Below are 25872 nucleotides of genomic sequence, written 5' to 3' on the forward strand. Positions count from 1 at the left end.
CCTGAGCCCGGACACCTTGTGTGCCGTCGCACATCCACTGGCTCCAGCACCTCTACATCAGCATGAGATGTAACTGCATGCCAATTTTTGCAGCAAACCTTTTCTCCGAGGCGTTGCATTGTTTTTTTGAGGAGTATATAATAATGGTGTCTTATTCTCCAGATGGGATACAAACCAGTTCAAACATTACAAAACCTGTTCTGTATCCGGATTACGATACATGAACACAAACCATTGTATGCAGAGAGCTGCTGATGTTTACCTAGGACCTCAATAGCTTCCTGTATGTTATATAATGTAAAGAACCTGATGTGTGAGCTTAGAGGCGATGATTGAATATTCAAATAACCAACCAGACCGGATTGTTATAAATATCGCAGCAGCAGGCAGGACGCACAGAAGAACGTCCCGGAGCCAGAATCCCGGTAGGTACATTTATACTCTTATACTATTCTTCTTTGTTGGCTTTAGTATGTACAGATGTAGCAGAGCTAGGTTTGTTATGTCTTCCTGTGATCTCATTGCTTTGTCTGTGGGTTTACCAGACTATTGCATTATCTAATCTCAATGAGTTATCTTTATGTACAGCAGCTGTAACTGCAAACCTTAAAACTCAGCTCTGCTACATCGTTCTCTGCTTGTGATGTTGTTTTATGCTCTTTGCCTTTTATTATTCCTTAGTCTGCTGTGATCACCTCAGCTCTGCAGTCCACAAACGTCATGGGCTTCTTAACACTCAGTGTGGTTTTCTTGGTGGCAAGTAAGTAATACATAATCTCCTTCTATGACAGAATCACCGACTGGGTTGATCAGGGAACTGCGGTGGATATAGTATATGTTGACTTCAGTAAAGCATTTGACAAAGTATCATACTATATTTATTGAAAAATGACCAAATATGGGATTGACAAGGCAACTGTTAGGTGGATTCACAACTAGCTGAGTGATCGTACCCAAAGAGTGGTCATAAATGGCTGCACATACAAGTGGAAGAACGTATCAAGTGGGGACCACAAGGCTCTGTCCTGGGCCCAGTGTTGGTCAACAAGGAAAGACGAAGCAACAGGATGAAACTGAAAGGGAGGAGACACAGATTAGATATTAGACAGTGAGGGTGATGAATGAGTGTAACTGGTTGCCACGGAAGGTGGTGAATCTCCTTCAACGGAAGTCCTCAAACAAAGACTGGATCCTGCATTATGCTTAGGGAGGAAAGGGCTGTTCCTGGGAATCCGGCAGCACATTACAGGCTGCAGACTTCCCTGGCGCACACCTCACTTCCACTGAGAGACTGCAGTTGTGATTGATCACACGTGCTCCCTGCCAGATACAGTCTCACTGCTGCAGCCTGTGGGTCGGCTCTGGGTGATGCTTAGGGAGAGAAGGGCTGTTACCTGGGGACCCAGCAGCCAATTACAGGCTACAGACTTCCCTGGTGCACTCCTCACTTCCACTGAGAGACGGCAGTTGTGATTGGTCACACAGGCCCCTTGCCAGATACATGTCACCACTGCGACCTGCGCGTCGGCTGTTGGTGATGCTAGGGGACTGCAGCGGCCTTGAGCTGGCTGTAGGTGATGTTAGGGAGGGAAGAGCTGTTACCTGGGGAGCCAGCAGCCAATTACAGGCTGCAGACTTCCCCGGCGTGCTCCTCACTTCCACTGAGAGACTGCAGTTGTGATTGGTCCCAACTGCAGTCTATCAGTGCACTGCTGGCTGCGTGATTTGTCCGGCCAGTAGTGCACTGACCAATCACTCAGCTGGCAGTGTCGGGGGAGTGGAGGAGATTGGAGGAGGTCGTAAGTACTGTAATCTATCTCCTATCTATCCATTATCTTCATATCTATCTATCATTTCCTGGGTTTGCCTGCTTTTCGTTCAGCTGCCCCGCTTTTGGATGGAAGAAAAAGCGACTGGAGGTTCCAACATAGATGGTCGATATCACTGTATACAGGCGTAATTTATACTTCTCCCTATATATAGTGATATTGACCATATATATCGTGATATGGAGCATGCTGATGTAATCTGGTATCTCTGAATATAATTGCACTCTTTACACACACTTAAAAAATGCATTAAAACGCATGCAGTTTTCAGTAGTGTGTGCAGTTACTTAAAAACATATGTGGTCTTTGAATACCGCATGCAGTTTTTTTATGTGCTTTTTTAATTGTGGTTCAAAAGTACAACAAAAAACATGAACACGCCCTAACGCCACTCACACCTGTATTCAGAAAACGCAGCTCAAACTCATGGTATTTTTACCGCAATTCCGAGCTGAATTTTTTAAAGCATGGTACAGCGTTTGACAGCACTTTTTAATGCACCCCATCATTGTGATGGGTGATGAGGTGCGTTAAACGTGAAAACGCAAAAATAGACCAGGTAGCTCTCGAAAATCGCAGCATTAGAAACATCAGGTTCGAGCACAGGTCTGAGTAACCCCATTAAAATCAATGGGAACATTGTACCTGGGTTAGTACGGCGCTTGGAACGCTGTGTTAATAGCGGTATGCGTGTGTGAGAGTGGCCTAAGGGGCTACAAATACATTTCCATGTAATGCAGGAAACAAGTCATGCTTGGAAAGATTACGTCAAGGGGCTAGATCATGTATGGAAATGTGTTTTGCAGCTGTATGCAGCACGATTTCGGTGTGGGTATGGGAATAAGGGGTCTGAGCTGAGCTTTTGCACCCCAGCTCCTGAGACTTTAGTTACGCACCTGGACCTATCCATCTTTTTCATATCTATCTCTCTCATATCTATCTATCTGAGGATCTACACGCAATGATTATCACTCAAAATTCGTCCAAACTATGGCCTTTGAGCAATAGCCCTTGTGTGTAAATGTGTGCCCATCATACATTTACCATGAACCTTTCATCTATCACTGAGTTCAGCTCAGCATTAAAGGGGTTGTCCCGCGCCGAAACGTTTTTTTTTTTTATTCAATAGGTCGGCGCGAGACAAACCCAATGCATGTGTTAAAAAAAACAAAAAACGTTTAGTACTTACCCGAATCCCCACGCTGCGGCGACTTCTTCCTTACCTTACTAAGATGGCCGCCGGGATCTTCACCCACGATGCACCGCGGGTCTTCTCCCATGGTGCACCGTGGGCTCTGTGCCGTCCATTGCCGATTCCAGCCTCCTGATTGACTGGAATCGGCACACGTGACGGGGCGGAGCTAGGAGAACCAGCTCTCCGGCACGAGCGGCCCCATTCACCAGGGAGAAGACCGGACTGCGCAAGCGCGTCTAATCGGGCGATTAGACGCTGAAATTAGACAGCACCATGGAGACGAGGGCGCTAGCAACGGAACAGGTAAGTGGAATAACTTCTGTATGGCTCATAATTAATGCACGATGTACATTACAAAGTGCATTAATATGAGCCATACAGAAGTGTATAACCCCACTTGCTTTCGCGGGACAACCCCTTTAAATCCTTCATTCCTAATAACAGGGACCACATGTCAGTGCTGATAACATTGTATGCAGCTGTTGTCCCACTGGAGAACAATGGATCTGTAAGCAGATAGCAGACCGCCAGCTGTTATCTGTTTACAGCAAAGGGAGGCTCATTTGCACATAAATGAAGCTAATAAGTAGTAGTTTATGCAAAATGATCACTCAAAACTGTCATTTAAGCCATCTTTTGAACTAATTTTGAGCAATCATCTTTGTTTGTAAATGGGGCTTATCTCTTTTATCTATCTATCTATCTATCTATCTATCTGTCTGTCTGTCTATCTATCTATCTATCTCATATCTATCTATCTATCTATCTATCTATCTCATATCTATCTATCTATCTATCTCATATCTATCTATCTATCTATCTCATATCTATCTATCTATCTATCTATCTCCTATCTATCTATCTATCTATCTATCTATCTATCTATCTATCTATCTATCTATCTATCTATCACTTCTCCATCTATCTATCTATCTATCTATCTATCTATCTATCTATCTATCTATCTATCTATCTATCTATCTATCTATCTATCTATCTATCATCTCATATTTATCTCTCTTCTTTTACAGGTCTCTACTGTGCCCAGGTCAGCTCTACTCAAAGTAAGACCAAGCACAAGCTATTTGCACTGCATATTTGTGTGATGGGTGTTATGTTTTTGCCTGTGTGTTTGGGCAGCTTCAGATGAGCGTGAGATCAAAGTCGCTAATTTTTGCACCTGAATGAGTGTTATTTTTTTACGCTCCTTCACAATTCTGTTTTGTGGATCTCCCATAGACCTCGATGGAGGTATTGTGTCTGCAAAACGTACAAAGATAGAGCAGGTCCTATCTTTTTTTTGCGCTCTGCGAAAATCATGGGCACAAAAGGTTGAAGTAAGAAAGAACCCATTGAAATCAGTGGGTTCTATTCTCAGAGTTATGCATGCAGGAATATCCCGCACGCAGAGTATCCCAATATCACGTTCGTCTGTTGAAGTCTTTTTACAATATGTTTTGTTTGTGCGTGTAAGAAAGCACCGAGCGCTCCTATTGATTTCAATGGGCAATACAGTTTGATTATTTTAATATGTGCAGAACGCACAAAATAGAACATGTTGTGTATTTTTTTGCATGAATGAAATACACACGCAAAATACGCTCATGTGAACAAGCCCATTGAAATCAATGGTTTGTATTTACTGCATATTGTGCACGCGTAATATACAGCAAATATCCGTTGGTTTGAATAAGCTATAATTCTGGCAATGTTTTCTTACGTCTTTTTTACGTCATTTACAATAGTGGATAAATAAATAACATAATATTTTTATGGCTTGGATCATTCTGAACAAGGCGCTGCCTATGCCGTGTCATTTTTTCCCCATAAATAAATGTTTGTGCAGGAAAAAAAATAATTTTGTTATACAAATTCTAGTTTCACAATGATGATGTAAGGGGTTATCCAACATTATTCTGTTGACAGCCTATCCTTGGGTAGACCCCCACAAATTAGCTGATGCGGGGTCAGCAAACTCATATATTAAGCTAATTTCTGCCAGGAACAGAGAGCTCTGTTCTCTCTGCAGTGGCCCAGCTTGGTATTACATGCCAATCACTTCAATGGGAATTTTGCCTATATTGCCAAGCGGGATCAATGCAATGGTAATGGATTTGTCTGCTTTCTGCACCTCATCATTTCCATTCAAGAACACAACAGTCAGTATCAACTAATACGTGGGGTTCCTGGCCTGGTGGACCCCCACCAATCTACTGCTGATGGACTATCCTGACAATAGGCACCGGCGGTTCAAAGCAGAACACCTTCTTTAAAGATGTCAGCTTTCAAGTGGCTAATATATGTGATTCTTTGAATGGCTAATATACTGTACTACTTATGTAATGCAGTGTAGTATAGTTATGACAGATAGCCAAGTAGTCCTTCCCATCAGTAGAGCCAACTAGATTTCCATTCATTACAGAATTGGTGGCCATTGTTAGTCAGTCAGCTCAAATGGCAACTGATCAGCATGCAGCGATTCCAATGGCGGGAGGAGGGGGCGCTGATACGTATATAGGGAGCCTGCTCTTTCTGAAACCATTAAGAAAATAAGCATCCCGGATTAGGTTTTTTTCTGATCCCAGAACGAAAAAGATAGCTAAGTGCCCACTTCTGCTGGCACGGGATTCCTGCGCATCACATATACAAGGTTGCTGTAAAACCTGTCTAAGGCCCCTTAGTAACAGCCATAATAACATGTATGGGCAGTCATGAGGGTTTAGCCCTCTGCGCTGGAGTATCACATGTACACTATGCTGTCATGTGTTACGGAAAACCCAACATTACTTTGTTTGAACTCTTCATGACTAGAAACACAGTAACACATGCATTAAAGGGATCCTGTCACTGGATTCATTAGGTTTGACTTGAAGTTGAGATCAGATCAGAGTCACGGGGCGGGCCCACCTACCCACCTACCCACCTACAGTGCACAGAGTGACCGCTCTCTCCCTATACCCAAAAAGGCAGAGAACAGCCAGTTTGCATATTACAGGTGGGGAGAAGCCGGCATAGCCCCCTCCGGGATTTTCACCTCTGAGTCAAACTTCATGAACTTTCTGAGAGAGTCCCTTTAAAATAGCACCTCCATGCAATCTTAACTCAGATAAATAGACCATGAAACACTAGCAGTATCTTCTAGTTTCATGTAAGTAAAGCTAAAGGGGGCAATCTCATTAAGAAAACCTCTGTTTAGATTGACTGACCTCTCTGTTACTTGCAGCTGACTGCCCATCGGGAGCGGTGTGGTCCACCTGCACCGGCTGTGGTGATTATTGTCCAGTGAAAGACATGTCCTGTTTGGCTGTATGTGGATCGGGCTGTAAGTGCGGATCGGGGTATAAACTGCATAACAACCGCTGCATTCCTAAGGCCGACTGCCCCTCCTGATATGGTGAGTCCCATCATCTGCTATTCACCTGGGTCTACGGTGCAGATATGTTGTCACTTTAGGACATCAAGGTCCCACAATCATCTTCACTTCCAGCTCTTCCTGCATTTTCTCCATTTTTGCGGCACGTTACTGTTATGTCTTTTATGTATTTATTGGAGATATTTAGGCGCTCTGCTTACATTATAGAGTTCTTAGGTAAAACTGAACGGCTGCTTCCATTCTAGAGCTGCTAGCAGTCATTGCCAACACTGCCCCCCTCACAGCCGCAGACGTTCACTGACACCATTACAAAGTTATTATCTTCATGAGCCATTATATAATAACCGGTTCTGGAACTATTTTATGTTCCAAGTCTTTACCAATTGCAAGATCTCTGCTTGCTGCCAGTGAGTGTGGACATACTCCTTTATATCCGACAACTGAGACACGCGTAATGACTTGGCTCTACTTTGTACACATGCTGAGGCTTCTTTTTGTAAAGTATTTTTGGTTTCTTGCCCACAGGTTATTAAGTGCCTTGACAGCAGCCTCGCGAGCCGCCAGCCCCTTTGCTTCAACACTTGCGACAATCATAATGCTACAGCTTGCAGTAATTCTTCTGAATCTATGTATCACTGTACAGACGGATATGTCTTCCAGGCTGAAGAGTCCCACATCTGTGTCCCGGGGTCTACCTGTCCAGCAAATATGATTATCAGGGAATGTACTCGGATGCCCCAGGTGACCTGCAGTACCTTGAGAATCCACTAGAGCCAATTGAAATATGTATGCCATGTTGTGTATGTACCAAAGGATATGTGCTGACAGATGAAGACCTCCCACAATGCATTAAAACCACCAGGTGTCCCCAACCGACCATCAAGCATTGCTGCCTGACTACAGATAGAGCCACCTGAATTGTACATGGTTTCTCTAGTTCATCAGCCTGGAAGAGAGTCACAATGTAAATTTACAGCAATTATGATTTTTCCTATATAGTTCAATCAACCAGATTTTCACAAGCAGCGCCCCTCTTGTCTACAGGTTGTGTCTATTACTGCATCCCCATTTCACCCAGACAAGGAAGGCGCTGCTTTTTCCCAATTCCAGATAAGTAAATTAATGCTATGTGCAATCTATCGCCTGCACTACTTGGTGCCAGATAATAAAGCAATGAATAAATACAATATTATATGTGTCTCCTAGTTCATTCAGTGGGTGAACACTTTACACAATCATATACAAGCCACACAGAGCCTATATGGGGGGCCCAGGTCTTGGTTGGTCCCATCCCATTTGCTACTAGGTCTGCAGGACTCCTGCCACAGATGGAGAGTTTACGAAGGGACACAGATAGGGGGTAGAAGCAACAACATGGGTGGCAAAACCTGCAGCTAGTGTTGCTGCTCTTGATCATCCAGGCCATAAAATCATCCTGATTTTGTCAAAAGGCTAGTCTGTTCTGATTTTTGGCAAAAACTGAAAAATTGAATTTCCCATAATGCCTGCTGTAGTGGTCAGCATGCGGCTAATCAGCAGGCAGAGCACCTTGCGGATGTCACCAAATGTGCCCTGGTAGTTCTTTTAGATACTTGTCCATCACAACATGCTGTACGACCTCAGCTTGCGTCCATTTTCAGTTAGGTGCGTGAGATCAATCATTTGGGAATGTGGTGAGTTATCCAGTTGGTAAGTCTATTTGTGATCTCTCTGGCTCCCACATCTAGAGTCACACCTAAACATGCCAGGATTTCTGCTTTGAGTTGGTCATAGTCTTGGACTGCCTCTGGAACCAAGTCAAGGTAAGCTCTTTGCGCTTCACCAGCAAGGAATGATGCAATTAGGCTTACCCACCATGCTTTTGGCCATGCTTCTCGCACCGCAATCCTTTCAAACACGGCAAGGAAAGCTTCAACATCATCAGTTTGCCGGAAAGTGAGACAGTGGCTCCCGAGAATATCTTGGCACTCGAGGTGGTGGTGGCAGCTGTAGAATCTGATCTCGTTCCTCATCTACAAAATTGTCACCAGGACGCTCCCTCAGGGGTGCCGGAGGGCAGATGGTTTGTGGCAGAGACCTTACGTCTCAGAGTCATTGAAGAGTCCCATTCATCTGTTCTCGCAGGCCATCCGGGGGTTCCGGGGACTCTGGAACCTTGTACTAGACACTACTGGTGGGCAGGCTTGTCTTGGGAGATCCGCAACTTTGTTAAGGGGCTCTCAGTCTGTGCATGCAGTTAAAGTTGGTGTCGTCGTCCGGAGGGGCCTCTGAGACTGCTACCAGTGCCTTTTCATCCGTGGTCGCATTTGTAGATTTTATCACCGATCTACCTGAGTCTCAGAAGTTCACCACTGTCCTAATTGTTGTAGACGGTTTCTCAAAAATGGCACATTTCGCGGTGTTAAAGAAGCTAACTTCTGCAATAAAATTTTCCAAGATTTTTGTAAAAGAAATAATTCGTCTACATGGGGTTCCTGAGAACATTGTATCTGATCGCGGGGCTCAATTTGTTGCGCAATTTTAGTGAGCCTTCTGTAGAAACCTGGAAACGTCGCTTTCCTTCTCATCAGCATTCCACCCGCAAACTAATGGTCAGACTGAGCGGAGGGACCAGGATTTAGTGCAATATTTACGGTTGTTTGCTAGCGAAAAGGCTCAATAGTGGGAAGAGTTCCTGCCGTTGGCAGAGTTTGTGCTAAACAACCGTACTTGTTCTTCCACTGGGATATCCCCATTCCTTTGCATATGTGGTCAGCATCCTCGCTTCCTTACAGCTATTTCTACTCCGCCTGCCTGTCCTGCAGCTGATGTAACCACAGATGTGCTGCAGGGGTTATGGAAAGAAGTACAGAAGAACCTGGAAGCAGCGGGGGCTCATATGCAGTTGCGTAGTGGGAGGAGTCTGTCAGTATCTGAACCTTACAGGTTGGAACAGAAGGTACATTCACCTATGGTGAACAAGATTCGATTGAATCGAAACGAGTCCTTCTTTGTTTCATGAGCACATTTTTCTAATATAGCAGCTTGAAATATATACTCGCAGTACGTCCATATTCCCTCAATTCTGCCTGCACAGTCAAGTATAACCATCTGGACCGAATGGTGGGACGTGAGTATATGTCTGCAAGAAACACGGAACACAAACGAGCATTAATTGGCAACAGCAAGGTGAGATACCTTTGTATATGGAAATTAAAATGTGCAAGTACTGCAATGCATTATCATGGCGATCATAACTTTTCTATTTAAAGGGGTTGTCCCGCGCCGAAACGTTTTTTTTTTTTTTTTAACCCCCCCCCCCCCCCGTTCGGCGCGAGACAACCCCGATGCAGGGGTTAAAAAAACAACCCGCACAGCGCTTACCTGAATCCCGGCGGTCCGGCGTCTTCATACTCACCTGCTGAAGATGGCCGCCGGGATCCTCTGTCTCCATGGACCGCAGGGCTTCTGTGCGGTCCATTGCCGATTCCAGCCTCCTGATTGGCTGGAATCGGCACGTGACGGGGCGGAGCTACACGGAGCTACACGGAGCCCCATTCAGAAAAGAAGAAGACCCGGACTGCGCAAGCGCGGCTAATTTGGCCATCGGAGGGCGAAAATTAGTCGGCACCATGGAGACGAGGACGCCAGCAACGGAGCAGGTAAGTATAAAACTTTTTATAACTTCTGTATGGCTCATAATTAATGCACAATGTATATTACAAAGTGCATTATTATGGCCATGCAGAAGTGTATAGATCCACTTGCTGCCGCGGGACAACCCCTTTAAGTCCGCAACAGGGACATGAAATTGGAAAAAATATATTTAAAAAATAGTAACAAAAATTAATTTTCGCAAAATAAAGGGGAAAAAATTTGGTATAATCACATCCATAATGACCGGTAGAATAAATTAAACACACTATGTATCCCATACTGCAAAAACTGTAAAAACTAAAACAGAGCTAAAATGCTTCTTATGCTAATCTTGCATCCCAAAAAACACAACAGAAGTGATGAAAAAAACAAATTTACCATAATATGCCACCCAGATCAATTATAGCTGATCATGTAAAAAATAAGCCATGACAGAGCTCTAATTGGCTGAGCGCTTTGACCAATCACAGACAGAATAGCTTATTTTAGGGTAGGGCTTTTATTTACATCTCCCCCTTAAAAATCCCTGCTGGGGTTTCCTTCATCCCATTGTTGTCAATGGGGCAGCAGCAGCGCACGCCGCATTGAAAGCAATGGGCTAGCATGGTGCTAATCTGCCACAGCTGAGACAGCTGTGGGAGGGGATTCCTTCATCCCCGCTAGGAGTCTTCTTGTCACTGAACACGGCCCCATTGACAACAAGGTGAAACCCCTGGATGTGACAGCATCCAGGGGTTTCACATCCAAGGAATCCCCTGCTGCAACTGTCACAGACTCAGCAGGGGACAGCGATCCTCTCCTATTGCTTTCAGTGGGGCTGCACTTTTTGTGTGAATTTTAGGATCGTGTGACCACACAACAAGTGCGAATAAAAAATACGTCTGCCACTTTGGTCACGCGTCTGCTGTATAGCTGCCACTTTATATTTTGCCATATCTCTATGATACACCCTAATACTCACTCGTGATTAAGTTTTAATGAGAGCTGTATACATCTTTTTAGAGTGAGCTCCTTCTAGTTGTGGCTATATACAGTACAACTATATACAGGGAGCTCTGCTTAGCGGTGGCTGTATATATTTGCTTACAGTGAGCTGTCCCCTAAATGTGGCTGTGTAGAACTGTGTCCAATGATCTCTCCCTAGTGTTCGTTGTATAGATTTGTATGTGGAGAGCTCCTCTAAGCGGTGGCGGTACTGCATATTCTTGTATTCAGTGAGCTCCCTCTAGTAGTGGCTGTATATGTCTGTATACAGTGAGCTTCCCTACGCAATAAATATTTGTATGAAGTAAGTGTCTGTATGTAGTGAGTTCCGGCTAGTGGTCGCTGTAAATATCTGTATACGCTGAGCTCCCCCTTGTGGTGGCTGCAGGAAGCCAGAACTTTATCATTTACCCTTATATATAGAATTTAAATCAGAGAAGCTCTAAAGATATATTATAAAACAAAAAGTTGGACTAACAAGTAACATGAGGCTTAAAGGTGCAGATTCCCTTTAAGTTTCTCGGCTCGTTAAATTACTTTAAGTTTTAGAATAAATGAGATGATGAATGTCTCATTGTGAGGTGAGGTGGAAGGTGGAAATAATGGATCTGACACACAATACAGAATGTAACAAAAGGCACAGTGACCTGCCATTAGTAACAATGCGTCATGGATGAACTCCCATTGGAACTCCAGTCTTAGCCAGAGAGTTATTGGAGGTAAGGTGTATATATACCCCTAGCATTTCTCGCCTATCACCACAGCGCAGTAAAGTGAGGCAGACAGTACATAACTAGTAAGTATATGGATGACTGCTGGACTTTATAGCTTTATAATATCCAGAAATCAGGTATTCCAAATACATTTTTATACTGTTATTTCTCTGTATCCTCTCGGTCAATGAACACCATCTTGGGGGCAATGAAATCTGGAACACGATGGTCCCAAACCACGTTATTTAGTTTTCTCATAGTTTTATTTATATTTTAAATTTATATTTTAAAGCAAAGACAGGAAAATAATCTAAATGTGTTCGGAATTATCTAGAATGGCCTTATTCTAGATTATTATTATTATGGGCCTGGGGTGCCACAGGACGTTATTTTCTGGGCTTTTTTTCATTTTTTTCTTTACTGCAGTTTTGCAGCATTTTTAATCTGCGTTTTAATTGCCGTCAAAAGCCGTTTTGGCTTTACCGCCATTTGCCGCGGTATTGGGCTGTGCAGCTTTACCAGTGAAGCACACTGACACAAAAACCCCAGATGGAGACCCAACTAATGTCTCCAGCAGAGATTATGTGAAGGAAAAGTGTCTTCATGTGATAGAGACAGATAAGCATCTAATACCGGAGAGTAGAAGGCATAATCACGCTGATGATGTATCTGGTAATTATAGTAATACTGGATGTACTAATTATATGCTGCTTCCCCTTTAAATATTATATTTTTATATTTTGTAGAAAACCGTAATGATGGATTGGAAAATCTTTGTTTGCCTTATTATTTTGGGTGAGAGTGAAATATATTCTATATAATTCTATATTATCTATTTACCTATCACTCTCTCATATCTATCTATCTATCTATCTATCTATCTATCTATCTATCTATCTATCTATCTATCTATCTATCTATCTATCTATCTCATATCTATCTATCTATCTCATATCTATCTCATATCTATCTATCTATCTTCTATCTATCTATCTATCTATCTATCTTCTATCTATCTATCTTCTATTTATTTATTTATCTATCTATCTCATATCTATCTATCTATCTATCTATCTATCTATCTATCTATCTATCTATCTATCTATCTATCTTCTATCTATCTATCTCTCATCTATCTATCTCATATCTATCTATCTATCTATCTATCTATCTATCTATCTATCTATCTATCTATCTATCTCATATCTATCTATCTATCTATCTATCTATCTATCTATCTATCTATCTATCTATCTATCTCATATCTATCTATCTATCTATCTATCTTCTATTTATCTATCTATCTATCTATCTATCTCCTATCTATCTATCTATCTATCTATCTATCTATCTATCTATCTATCTATCTATCTATCTCTTTTCTTTTACAGGTCTCTACTGTGCCCATGTCAGCTCTTCTCAAAGTAAGACCAAGCGCAAGCTATTTGCACTGCATATTTGTGTGATAGGTTTTATGTTTTTGTCTGTGTGTTTGGGCAGCTTCGCATCGCAGAGAAGAAATCTGCGATATCGCTCAGTGTTTTCAACTGGGTCAGCAGCGCTAACCCCATTGAAAACATAGGGAGTATACGACAGCTGTGGCAGAAGTCCAGGATGCTACCCCATTGATTTTAATTGGGTCGGCACTGCTGCTGGCCCCATTGAAAGCAGTGGTTTTTAGGTAATGTCTACAGCATGATTTTTAGGGAAGGGCTTGAAATATAAGCCCCTCCCTGAAAATCATCCCTAGCTGGTGAAAAAAAACAAAGAAATCCTTTACTCACCTCTCAGCCGCGTCCTCCGGCTGGTTCCGCTACACTGCTAAAGATGGTGAGTCCGATCATCCACTATTTACCTGGCTCTATGGTGCAGATATGTTGTCCCTTTAGGACATCAAGGTCCCACAATCATCCTTACTTCCAGCTCTTCCTGCATTTTCTCCATTTTTGCGGCACGTTACTGTTATGCCTTTTATGTATTTATTGGAGATATTTAGGCGCTCTGCTTACATTATAGAGTTCTTAGCTAAAACTGAATGGCTGCTTCCCTTCTAGAGCTGCTAGCAGTCATTGCCAGCACTGCCCCCCTCACAGCCGCAGACGTTCACTGACACCATTACAAAGTTATTATCTTCATGAGCCATTATATAATGACCGGTTCTGGAACTATTTTATGTTCCAAGTCTTTACCAATTGCAAGACCTCTGCTTGCTGTCAGTGAGTGTGGACATACTCCTAGATCTAGGGACTGTAATGACTAGCCTCCTTCACTTGGTATACATGTTGCTGGCTGCGCTTTATTTCTACGGTGTCCACAGTGTAGTATAAGTCACATGATAAATATATTTTGCAGGTCAGTACGGTTACGGTGATACCAAATTTATATTGTTTTTCTTTTATGTTTTTTTTTACTTTTGCAAAAGCCCTGATCCCCGCTGTGCAGAACGCAGAAGGACTGGGGGGCGATCATATAATGGTGATTGTACATTTGATCACATGGCCATTCCCAGGCTTAAGGCACGCTTAAGACTTTGACTGCTGCTGTGATGTTATGGAGAACAGCTCCATGTCGCTTCCTGAGAGGGGGGGCGATGTTGAGGAAGATAGCAAGGGTTCCACACACAGTCTGGCCAGCCCACCGTGAACGATTTGCCCCGCCCAGTGGACTGATCTCTCGTTATTCGCAATACAAGTGTTCATATTGCAGGTATACACGGTGCACGGAGGACAAGAAACTTACTTGTGAAGTACACATTAGTTCTGCATTTAGAAAGTATAGACAGATTACTGTGGAAAAAGGGGGGCCACAGGTTTCCTTTAATGGGGCGATCTCATTAAGACATCCCTAATTAGATTGACTCCATCTATTGATCCATTGATTCCTCTGTCCCTTGCAGCTGACTGCCCACCAGGAGCAGTGTGGTCCAAATGCTCAGGCTGTTTTGCTTACTGTCCAAAAAAAGGGTTGGCCTGTCTGCTTGGCTGTATCCCGGGCTGTAAGTGCAAGAACCCACAGTACAAACTGCATGACAACAAATGCATTCCTGAGGCCGACTGCCCCTCTGGATATGGTGAGTCCCATCATCTGCTATTCACCTGGCTCTACGGTGCAGATATGTTGTCACTTTAGGACATCAAGGTCCCACAATCATCATCACTTCCAGCTCTTCCTGCATTTTCTCCATTTTTGCGGCACGTTACTGTTATGTCTTTTATGTATTTATTGGAGATATTTAGGCGCTCTGCTTACATTATAGAGTTCTTAGGTAAAACTGAACGGCTGCTTCCCTTCTAGAGCTGCTAACAGTCATTGCCAACACTGCCCCCCCCCCCCTACCCCCTCACAGCCGCAGACGTTCACTGACACCAATACAAAGTTATTATCTTCATGAGCCATTATATAATGACCAGTTCTGGAACTATTTTATGTTCCAAGTCTTTACCAATTGCAAGACCTCTGCTTGCTGTCAGTATGTGTGAATTTACTCCTTTATATCTGGCAACTGAGACATGCGTAATGACTTGGCTCTACTTTGCTGAGGCTTCTTTTTGTAAAGTATTTTTGGTTTCTCGCCTGCAGGTTATTATGTGCCCTGACAGCAGCCTCGCGAGCCGCCAGCCCCTCTGCTTCAACACTTGCGACAATCATAATGCAACAGCTTGCAGAAAATCTTCTGAATCTATGTATCACTGTACAGACGGATGTGGCTTCCAGTCTGAAGAGTCCCACATCTGTGTCCTGGGGTCTTCCTGTACTGCCCCTCTTGTCTACAGGTTGTGTCTATTACTGCATCCCCACTACACCAGACAAGGGAGACGCTGCTTTTTCCCAATCCCAGATAAGTAAATTAATGCTCTGTGCAATCTATTGCCTCCACCGCTTGGTGCCAGATAATAAAAGTGATGAATAAATACAATATTATATGTGGCTCCTAGTTCATTCAGTGGGTGAACATTTTACACAATCATATATAAGCCACGCAGAGCCTATATGAAGGGCCCTGGTCTTGGTTGGTCCCATCCCATTTGCTACTACCCTGTTTCCCTGAAAATAAGACATACCCTGCAAATAAGACATAGCATGATTTTCCTGAATTTTTTAAGGATGCAAAATGATTTTTCGGGCTTTTTGAGGATGCTTGAAATATAAGCCCTACTCCAAAATTTAGCCCTGCTAGCAGTTAATTTAAAAAGTCAATTTAAATAGTGTCCAGGCAGCTATACATGTAAAAAAGTTAAACCTTTTTAAACAAAAATTAATATAAGACACTGTCTTATTTTCGGGGAAACACAGTAGGTATGCAGGACTTCTGTCACAGATGGAGAGTTTACGAAGGGACACAGATAGGGGGTAGAAGCAACAACATGGGTGGCAAAACCTGCAGCTAGTGTTGCTGATCTTGATCATCCAGGCCATAAAATCATCCTGATTTTGTCAAAAGGCTAGTCTGATCTGATTTTTGCCGAAAACGGAAAAATTGAATTTCCCATAATGCCTGCTGTAGTGGTCAGCATGCAGCTAATCAGCAGGCAGAGCATCTTGCTGATGTCACCAAATGTGCCCTGGTAGTTCTCTTAGTGGTGAGTTATCCAGTTGGTAAGTCTATTTGTGATCTCTCTGGCTCCCACAGCTAGAGTCACACCTAAACATGCCCGGATCTCTGCTTTGAGTTGGTCATAGTCTTGGACTGCCTCTGGAACCAAGTCAAGGTAAGCTCGCTGCGCTTCACCAGCAAGGAATGATGCAATTGGGCTTACCCACCATGCTTTCGGCCATGCTTCTCGCACCGCAATCCTTTCAAACACGGCAAGGAAAGCTTCAACATCATCAACTGGTTTCATCTTTTGTAAATAGCGCCTCGCTGCAGCACATCCTGCAGAATATCGCGGCCTTTATTAATAGTCTCTGATAATAAATTCAGCTGTGTTGCCAGCAATTTACTTCTTGCAGAGCTGCAGTTGTTGCCCGATTGTATGCTGTTGTTCTCTGGTTGCATTCACTAAAGCCTTTACCACATTATTTTAAATACTTTAATGTCTTGCACGCATTCAAACCACCACTTGTGAGGGATTTGGTAGGGATCACCTATACTGGGGTCAAAGGGCACATTTCACATATAGTCAATAGCCAGGATATATCTTCACACTGACACTCAGACAGATTCATTAGCCCATTTTCAGCAGTAATAAAACAGAGTTCAACAGGAACAAAATACTAACACCTTGCCTCACCGATACGTACTAACTCAGTGATGCTCTCGCTACCAACTGGAGAACTACTCTCTGCCAGCTTGCAAAACACCAGACTTTTTCCTGCATACTCACAGGTAACTTTAGTGTCTCACACAGACCATCTTTCTGTGTCCCCTGGGTAAAGCCACTCCCTGTTCTATAAGATGCTTCTAAATATTCACCCACTGGATTAATTACCAGCAGGTGAACTCTGCCTGTTACCTGACATGGGAGATACGTCCGAGAGGAGTCCACCTCCCTTTCTATCACAATATATACCGTCATTATCAAATAATACCGCTACACTAGGACCAAATATTACTATCATGTAGTGATTAAATATTACATTCGTTCTGTCATAAAACAAAACATACCATATCCAGATCAAAATTGCCAATGATACCACTATGTTGTTGTTAACTGTTTGGTTGTTTGCAACCCTTGGCGGCCCTAAATGCGAGCTCCCTCCATGTTTAGTGACTAAATGATATAACCAAACTGTTACACAATAAAAAGCACTCTATGAAGACAAATACTATCCCCTTATGGTGACCATATATAGGTACCAGTTCTACACAGACGCTATGCAGACGGTATAAGTGATTACAGAAAAGCTAGTGATGCCCTTTCTGACTTGACAATCCATTTGGTCTGGATTTAGCGCGGCTTTGCTGCAGATTTTTTTCCACTGAGGTAAATCCACAGCAAATCCCCAATGTGTGAACACACCCAAACAGTAGATTTGCTACTAACTTCACTAAACGATCATTGCATTAGGAACACCTACTCATTAATGGGTTGTTTCACCTTTTTGGATAATCACATCCCTCAGATATCGGGAAATAGATTCCACAAGTTGGTTAACATTGTCCAAACTCAACTCGTCCCATGCCTGCTGCAGTAGCCCCGGCTGTTGGTGCACATGATGAACATGAATCATTATCATTGGTCCTCTCCATCTGACTGTCCAGTGAAACAGAAAATGGATCCTCTGGGAAACCAAGAGAGGGGGGGTGAGTGCTGGCTGGAACAAGTACCTTCATTAATATACCAGTTAATGACACATTGGTTGCAGACACATCTACGAAAGTTATGCTGAAAGAATTCCAAATTTCTCTCCAAACCAATTTGCTCAACCACTAAACTCAGCCATATCTGAGGCAGAGCAAAGAATTACATATGTAGACACTAAAATGACTGAATTTGTATCCTCACATTATAAACTCACAGATGCACAAGATACACTGGAATCCAAAATGTAATGTCTTCATAGCAAAGTGGCGGACTTGGAAGATAGGTTGCACCACAACAATATTAAATTTAGAGGCATTCCAGAAATAGTGTTCCCTTCAGAGTTGATGCAACATCTACAAACCTAAATGAAAACACTACATCGGATTGCACCTCAAAGGACTTTGTCATTGACCGGGCACACAGGCTTCCACATCCGAGACACCTGGCAGAACATGTGCCGAGAGATGCCTTATCATGTATCCATCTACTGGAAGTGACCAAGAAACTAAACCCTCCATCTGCACCATATCAAACTCTATCTCTGTTTATTGACATATCTGCAGCTACCCCAATGTAAAGACAACTATTCATCCACATCACTACAACCCTTTGAAATAACAAGATTGCATATAAATTGGGATTCACAGTGAGTCTTATCATCTCTCCCAATAATACTACATTTGTGATAAAGTCAGTGAATGAAGGGATCAGCCTTCATTTGCAGTGGACTTTAGAAGTCTCCAAACCATCCGCTCAACAATTGCCTGAAGAGTGGCAGGTGGTGAAATCCCACAAATCAACTCATCATTGACCAGCCCTCTAGCTCTTCTGGTGAAAACTACAGGAGTACCAGATACACTTAGAATAACCTGAAAACTTTTACCCCCAAAATGAGCATTTCTTTTGCTATTTGTGAAGAATAGTTTATGTTTTTCAATCTTTCTTTTCTTTCCTTCTTTTTTACCTACCAGGTCCACCCAAAGCTCTACCCAACATGGAAACGCTTGCTTTGAACAGATTATATTTCTAATATTATTCAATATGATGCTTAAGATTATATTGTAAAATGTTAATCGTAGAGATGAGCGAGCACCAAAATGCTCGGGTGCTTGTTACTCGAGTCGAACTTTCAGTGATGTTCGAGAGTTTGTTTCGAGTAACGAACCCCATTGAAGTCAATGGGTGACTCAAGCATTTTTGTATATCGCCGATGCTCACTAAGGTTTTCATTTGTGAAAACCTGGGAAATTCAAGAAAGTGATGGGAACGACACAGAAACGGATAACACTGTGACAGCTGTGGCACAGAAGAACGATGTTAGCCCATTGAATTCAATGGAGCCGGCAATACAGCTGGCTCCATTGAAAGCAATGGGCTGCCCGCGATCGCGGGATGAATTGTCGGGAAGGGCTTAAATATATAAGCCCTTCCCTGCAATTCATCCAGAAGTGTGTAAAAAAAATATATATATACTGTATATACTCACCTGGTCCCGGCAGACGGAGTTCAGCGCGGCCAGCGGCAGTCCTCCCGAACTGCTCTGAACAGCTGTGAGTAGTATTCAGCAGCCGGGGATTTAAAATCCCCGCCTGCTGAATGAGCTGCCTCTAATTGGTCACAGCCTGGCAATCAGAGGAAGATTCCACTCACACACCCATTTATTTTAATTTTGTTGTTTGCTTCTTTTCTGGGGGCTATTATCCTTGAGAGAAACCCCCACATTGTTGTTGCAGCTCTCCTCGATTATGAAGGATAGGAAAATGCAATGATGGATAACCAACCATTAATCCTTGGCGCTATCTGAACTTTTGTGGTTTTTGAATTTTCTCACATCAGACTAAAGCCCCTTAACGACCTCCATCGAAAGGTGTATGGGCGGTCATTAAGGGGTTAAAGGAACATTTTGCTAGGAACGATTCCTCTGATTTTAATCTTCATACTTTTTGGAAGGCCCATAAGTAGAAATGAGCGAGCACACTCGTCCAAGCTTGATGCTCACTCGAGTATTAAAGTGTTCTAGATGCTCGTTACTCGAGAGGAGCACCCTGCGGTACTCGAGTCAATTGCTTTTCCTTCCCTGGATGTTTAGCACCATTTTCTGGCCAATAGACATGCAGAGAAGGCATTACAACTTTCTCCTCTGACGTTCCAGCCCTATCCCACCCCCCTGCAGTGAGTGGCTGGTGAGATCAAGTGACCGCCATGTATTTAAAGCAGTCCCACCCGCGGCTCGCCTCGGACACATGCTGGCAGAGATTAGGGAGGGTTCTGCTGGTGCTATAGTGAGAGTGTTGGTGTCTTCAAGAACCCCAACGGTCCTTCTTAGGGCCACATCTGACTGTGTGCATTACTGTTGTGGCTGCTGGGAGCAGTTTTGCACAATTTTTTTTTTATCTCGGGCTGTGCAGGCTATAGCGTTCTCAGTCTGCAGTCAATTATACAGAGTATAGGGGCAGTACTGGTGAGGCAGGGACAGTGGTAGTGTAGAGTCCTGTCTACAAGAACCCCATCGGTCCTTATTAGGGCCACATCTGACCATGTGCATTACTGTTGTGGCTGCTGGGAGCAGTTTTGCACCAAAAAATGTTTTTTTCATTTCAGGCTCTGCAGGCTATTACAGCTATAGCGTTCTCAGTCTGCAGTCAATTATACAGAGTATAGGGGCAGTACTGGTGAGGCAGTGACAGTGGTAGTGTAGAATCCAGTCTACAAGAACCCCAACGGTCCTTCTTAGGGCTACCTGTGACCTTGTGCATTTTACTGCATGGCTGCTGGGAGTTGTAGTGCCCCACTATTACCCAGCTAGGCCTTTCTGCAGCCTTGCATATAATTTTTTTCTGACTGCAGTTTGTGTTACATAACCGCTGCCAGCCTCCAACTGGACGCGAATAATTCCATAATTTTTAACACCGCTCTGTGTGTGCTGTCAACTTCACGCACAGTGTGCGGCGACAGCCCCTGATAGAGGGAAAGTCATATACACGTTGTATAGCCTGTTGTTGCAGCCGTGCTGAGGCCTGCACCTTGCCTGCAGGCCAGACCAGGTTTTGGGTGTTCCCTTGCTTCTCCAGGAGCTGAGGGGTGTGGTAGCTGCAGGAGGAAGGTCAGTCAGCACCTGGTGCTGAGTAGCCAGGCTCCTATTTAAACAGGGCCCGCACTATCTCCTGTGATGGTCAATCACTTCAGTTGCATTTTGGACAGTGACGCAGCAACACAGCTTGGCGGAAGCTCTCCTTGCAAGTTAAGTTCTTTTGTGTTTTGTTTGGTTGTGTTTCGCTTCTATTTTGTGCTAGGGCTCCCTGATAGGGACTTGTTAGTGGCCCAGGCACGCGTGCGGGCTCGCACTTGTCAGAGCGATAGGTCCGCCGAATAAGTAGGGCCCCCTCCCGGGTTAGGGGACTATAGGGAGAGTATTCCCCATAGTGTTAAATGTTAAAACATTTTTTTTAAAAAGCTCCTTCTTAGGGCTAACTGTGACCGTGTGCATTTTACTACCTGGCTACTGGGAGTTGTAGTGAATCATTATTGCACGGCTAGGCCTGTTTGCTTCCTTATTCTTTGTTTCTGCCTGGAGTTAGCGTTACATAACCGCTGTCAGCGTGAAAATGTATGCCAATAATTCCATAATTATTCACACCGCTCTGTGTCTGCCGTCAACTTCATGAATAGTGTACGGCGAGAGCCACTGATAGAGGGAAAGTAATATACATGCTATATAGCCTGTATTCTTTTTCAAAAAAAATTAAATAAAAGCTCCTTCTTAGGGCTACCTGTGACCGTGTGCATTTTACTGCCTGGCTGCTAGGAGTTGTAGTGCCTCACTATTACCCAGCTAAGCCTTTCTGCAGCCATCCTTATTCTTTGTTTCTGCCTGGAGTTTGCATTACATAAGCGCTGTCAGCGTGAAAGTGTACACCAATAATACCATGATTATTCACACTGCTCTGAGGACGTGGACGCGGGCGAGGACGCGGAGGTCCAAGTGAGGATGTGGGCACAGGCCGAGTTCCTGGTCGAGGTGAATCGCAGCTGGCTGCTGCGGGATTAGGAGAGAGGCGAGTTTCTGGGGTCCCCAGCTTCATATCACAATTTTTGGGTCCACGTGGTAGACCTTTATTACAAACAGAGCATTGTAAGCAGGTCCTGTCGTGGATGGCAGAAAATGCATCCAGCAATGTATCGACCACCCAGTCTTCTACGCCATCCACTGCTGCAACTCTGAATCCTCTCACTGCTGCTCCTCCTTCCTCCCAGCCTCCTCACTCCATGACAATGACACATTCTGATGAGCAGACAGACTCCCAGGAACTGTTCTCAGGCCCCTGCCTTGATTGGGAAAAAATGTTTCCTCTCTCACCGGAGGAGTTTGTCGTGACCGATGCCCAACCTTTGGTAAGTTCCCCGGGTCCGGGTGATGAGGCTGGGGACTTCCTGCAACTGTCTCAAGAGCTTTCAGTGGGTGAGGAGGACGATCTGTGAGGCAGTAGTAAGGGCAGTAAGTCCGAGGGAGGAGCGCACAGAGGATTCGGAGGAAGAACCAGTGGACGATGAGGTGACTGACCCCACCTGGTTCACTAAGTCAACTGAGGACAGGTCTTCAGAGGGGGAGGCAAGTGCAGCAGCAGGACAGGTTGGAAGAGGCAGTGGGGTGGCCAGGGGTAGAGGCTTCAAGAACCCCAACGGTCCTTTCTAGGGCCACATCTATCCGTGTGCAGTACTGTCCAGGCTGCTGTTAGCAGTGTTGCATATTTTTTTTTTTTTCTCAAAACCGGCTGTGCAGAGCATTGCTGGCCAATTGAAAGACAGGGAAGGCATTACAACTTCCCCCTGTGACGTTCAAGCCCTATACCACCCCCCTGCTGTGAGTGGCTGGGGCGATCAGATGTCACCCGAGTATAAAAATCGGCCCCTCCCGCGGCTCGCCACACATGCCTTGTGACTTAGCTGAGGGAAAGTACTATTGTGCTGGAGCTGCTGTAGGGAGAGCGTTAGGAGTTAGTGTAGGCTTCAAGAACCCCAACGGCCCTTCTTAGGGCCACATCTAATAGTGTGCAGTACTGTGTTAGCACAGTATTTTTTTTTTTCTCCAAAATTGGATCTGCAGAGCATTGCGCCCTGCAATAGGGACAGAAGTGGGGGTTAGGCAGGGAGAGTGTTAGGAGTTAGTGTAGGCTTCAAGAACCCCAACGGTCCTTTCTAGGGCCACATCTATCCGTGTGCAGTACTGTCCAGGCTGCTGTTAGCAGTGTTGCATATTTTTTTTTTTTTCTCAAAACCGGCTGTGCAGAGCATTGCACCCGGCATTAATACTACAGGGATAGAATTGTGTAGGCAGGGCCAGAAGACATACATTATTCATTGAATACACGCAGTGTGGGTGTTCCTTGTAAAAAGCAGGGAAGAAATTCTATTTGGCCTGCCTCTTACAGTACTCAGGGCTCTGTGTATGTGTGTGCTGTGCGCTGAACGTTCAGAAAAAATCAGACGCAGTCAGCTACGTTTTACCGCAGGCGTGCGGCAATTTTTTTCCTGCATGGGAAATCCCTGATCTGCTGTAGGTAGCGAATTACTTTGCATCACTGCAGTTCTGGGACAAATTGGCAGGGCCACAACACAGTTATTAAACTTAGTATTCATTGAATACACGCAGTGTGGGTGTTCCTTGTAAAAAGCAGGGAAAAAATTCTATTTGGCCTGCAGGCTTGCGCCAATTTATTTCCTGGCTGTGAAATCACTGGTAATACAGCATGCTGAGGGGTAGGGGTAGGGCTAGAGGACGTGGACGCGGCCGAGGACGCGTAGGCCCAAGTGAGGGTGTGGGCACAGGCCGAGCTCCTGATCCAGGTGCGCGATTAGGAGAGAGGCACGTTTCTGGCGTCCCCACATTCATCGCACAATTAATGGGTCCACGCGGGAGACCTTTATTAGAAAATGAGCAGTGTGAGCAGGTCCTGTCCTGGATGGCAGAAAGTGCTTCCAGCAAGCTATCATCCACCCAGAGTTCTGCGCCGTCCAGTGCTGCAAATCCGAATCCTCTGTCTGCTGCTCCTCCTTCCTCCCAGCCTCCTCACTCCACTACAATGACACATGCTCAGGAGCGGGAAGACTCTCAGGAACTGTTCTCGGGTCCCTGCTCAGATTGGGCAGCAGTGGTTCCTCTCCCACCAGAGGAGTTTTTCGTCACTGATGCCCAACCATTGGAAAGTTCCCGGGGTCCGGGGGATGAGGCTGGGGACTTCTGCCAACTGTCTCAAGACCTTTTAGTGGCTGAGGAGGACGATGACGATGAGACACAGTTGTCTTGCAGTGAGGTAGTAGTAAGGGCAGTAAGTGCGAGGGAGGAGAGCACAGAGGATTCGGAGGAAGAGCAGCTGGACGATGAGGTGACTGACCCCACCTGGTGTGCAACGCCTACTCAGGACAGGTCTTCAGAGGGGGAGGCAGCAGCAGGGCAGGTTGCAAGAGGCAGTGCGGTGTCCAGAGGTAGAGGCAGGGCCAGACTGAATAATCCACCAACTGTTTCCCAAAGCGCCCCCTCGCGCCATGCCACCCTGCAGAGGCCGAGGTGCTCAAAGGTCTGGCAGTTTTTCACAGAGACGCCTGAGGACCGACGAACAGTGGTGTGCAACCTTTGTCGCGCCAAGATCAGCCGGGGAGCCACCACCAACAGCCTCACCACCACCAGCATGCGCAGACATATGATGGCCAAGCACCCCACAAGGTGGGACGAAGGCCGTTCACCGCCTCCGGTTTGCACCGCTGCCTCTCCCCCTGTGCCCCAACCTGCCACTGAGATACAACCCCCCTCTCAGGACACAGGCACAACCGTCTCATGGCCTGCACCCACACCCTCACCTCCGCTGTCCTCGGCCCCATCCACCAATGTCTCGCACCGCACAGTCCAGCCGTCGCTAGCGCAAATGTTGGAGCGCAAGCGCAAGTACGCCGCCACGCACCCGCACGCTCAATCGTTAACCGTCCACATCGCCAAATTTATCAGCCTTGAGATGCTGCCGTATAGGGTTGTGGAAACGGAGGCTTTCAAAGCTATGATGGCGGCGGCGGCCCCGCGCTACTCAGTTCCCAGTCGCCACTACTTTTCCCAATGTGCCGTCCCAGCCCTGCACGACCACGTCTCCCGCAACATTGTACGCGCCCTCACCAATGCGGTTAGTGGCAAGGTCCACTTAACTACGGACACGTGGACAAGCACAGGCGGGCAGGGCCACTACATCTCCCTGACGGCACATTGGGTGAATTTAGTGGAGGCTGGGACAGAGTCAGAGCCTGGGAACGCTCACGTCCTACCCACCCCCAGAATTGCGGGCCCCAGCTCGGTGCTGGTATGTTCGGCGGTGTATGCTTCCTCCACTAAAGCACCCTCCTCCTCCTCCTCCTCAACCTCTGTCTCGCAATCTAGATGTGTCAGCAGCAGCAGGACGTCGCCAGCAGTCGGTGTCGCGCGGCGTGGCAGCACAGCGGTGGGCAAGCGTCAGCAGGCCGTGCTGAAACTACTCAGCTTAGGAGATAGGAGGCACACGGCCCACGAACTGCTGCAGGGTCTGACAGAGCAGACCGACCGTTGGCTTGCGCCGCTGAGCCTCCAACCGGGCATGGTCGTGTGTGACAACGGCCGTAACCTGGTGGCGGCTCTGCAGCTCGGCAGCCTCACGCACGTGCCATGCCTGGCCCACGTCTTTAATTTGGTGGTTCAGCGCTTTCTGAAAAGCTACCCACGCTTGTCAGACCTGCTCGGAAAGGTGCGCCGGCTCTGCGCACATTTCCGCAAGTCCCACACGGACGCTGCCACCCTGCGCACCCTGCAACATCGCTTTAATCTGCCAGTGCACCGACTGCTGTGCGACGTGCCCACACGGTGGAACTCTACGCTCCACAT

General features: G+C 45.3%; 1 protein-coding gene and 1 long non-coding RNA gene across 2 annotated transcripts in view; both read left to right on the top strand.

The window, feature by feature from the left end:
* LOC136631975 (chymotrypsin inhibitor Ani s 6-like) overlaps positions 1-25872 on the top strand; it is a 95432-nt gene that overhangs the window by 21786 nt on the left and 47774 nt on the right. The gene's annotated exons all lie outside the window — the stretch shown is intronic.
* LOC136631978 (uncharacterized) lies at positions 192-14641 on the top strand. Its single transcript, XR_010793119.1, has 4 exons — positions 192-425; positions 682-760; positions 13122-13154; positions 14627-14641. It is a non-coding gene; the product is annotated as an uncharacterized lncRNA (long non-coding RNA).

Source organism: Eleutherodactylus coqui, chromosome 6 (genome assembly GCF_035609145.1).
Source record: "Eleutherodactylus coqui strain aEleCoq1 chromosome 6, aEleCoq1.hap1, whole genome shotgun sequence".
Classification (NCBI taxonomy): Eukaryota; Metazoa; Chordata; class Amphibia; order Anura; family Eleutherodactylidae; genus Eleutherodactylus; species Eleutherodactylus coqui.